Source organism: Macadamia integrifolia, chromosome 2 (genome assembly GCF_013358625.1).
Source record: "Macadamia integrifolia cultivar HAES 741 chromosome 2, SCU_Mint_v3, whole genome shotgun sequence".
In the NCBI taxonomy this organism is placed as follows: domain Eukaryota; kingdom Viridiplantae; phylum Streptophyta; class Magnoliopsida; order Proteales; family Proteaceae; genus Macadamia; species Macadamia integrifolia.
Window position 1 is genome coordinate 1,075,685 of NC_056558.1, and position 684 is coordinate 1,076,368.

Below are 684 nucleotides of genomic sequence, written 5' to 3' on the forward strand. Positions count from 1 at the left end.
TACCTCTGGGACAATTGCAAACGGGCTGGTTCTGCATCTCGGTTCAGTTCTGATCCATTATTCTTTTTCTGACCCAAAAAGAATAATCATTTGTACGGGTGACCAAACGAATGTGTACTTTTAATTGAACACGTCCATCTTGCTCAGAATTTCGTCCTCTTCGCAACCATGAAAAGAAATAGGACCTCTTTACGTGTAAAATTGAAGATATAGCTCCCGATAGTCCTTAAGGCCTTGAAAATATAAAACCTGCAAAAAGAGAGTAAAACCCAAGGTAGCTCCATTCTAAATATGTAAAATGCATGTTTTGATACCCTAGATTTCACACATAAATGTGCTCATTAGCTACCGTTATGGGCAATCCCAAGTCAAAAAATAGCCTTCTCAGACGAGGGGCCTTATGGGAGGGTGCATCTACTTGTATTATGAATGACTATGAAAAAGTGGTTGGTGAGCATGATTGCTGAACTGCACTGACCATATTAGTTTTTGAACTCTTCCCACATCTGACTCGGGTGTTCTTACTTGCATCTTAGGAGGACCCTTGATACTGGGCCACCCTCAGAATTCTATTCTCCACACGTGTACCGGCGGCTATCAAGGCATCAAAAGTTTGCAAATGCTGATAATAAAGAACATTATAATAGGGCATTGATAGGTTTTCTATCAACAACTCCACTTACT